The 551-nt window shown below is 32.5% G+C and overlaps 1 protein-coding gene across 1 annotated transcript in view; it reads left to right on the forward strand.

Moving 5' to 3' along the window:
- The window catches only part of LOC116850645 (atypical kinase COQ8B, mitochondrial), a 6876-nt gene that overhangs the window by 4894 nt on the left and 1431 nt on the right, over window positions 1-551 (forward strand). The window lies entirely within an intron of this gene.

Raw genomic sequence — 551 nt, forward strand, 5'->3', positions numbered from 1 at the left:
TAAAGATAATTTTCTTTATCGAAAATTTGGAGACCATATTAGATCATACGAAAAAGTAACTGATCTACACATTCAATGCTGCATATCCTGATCGCAATTTTATTTCTAAATCCACCGTTCAGAAGACAGTGATACGTTTTTATGAAACAGAAACAGTTAAAGACCAAAATCCTTTCAAACCTCATAATTCTAAATATGCCTAATAAAAAAATACTTTATTATAGGTTTTTGGAAAGCCCTTGAAATAAGCTACAAGAATATGTAATAAAAAGTAGGGGGTCCAATTTAAAAAATTTAATTTGACCTTCGTATGACTTTCGTCCTCCACCCAAAGTCAAATTTTTAGCCATCATTAGGTACATTTTATTAAGCCCTACAACTTTGCTACTTACATATTTTTCGTTACAGTTGATCCTTTTCGAGATATTTCACCGTTTCCGGACTTTTCGCCAATCCTGTATACAGGGTGTTCAAAAAGTCCCGGACCGGTGAAATATCTCGAAAACTAAGCATTTTAGAAAAAAATGTTTCAGATAAAAGTTGTGGCGTTT

Source organism: Odontomachus brunneus, unplaced genomic scaffold (genome assembly GCF_010583005.1).
Source record: "Odontomachus brunneus isolate Ranch 3 - 2012 unplaced genomic scaffold, Obru_v1 Obru_scaffold_151, whole genome shotgun sequence".
Taxonomy (NCBI): Eukaryota; Metazoa; Arthropoda; class Insecta; order Hymenoptera; family Formicidae; genus Odontomachus; species Odontomachus brunneus.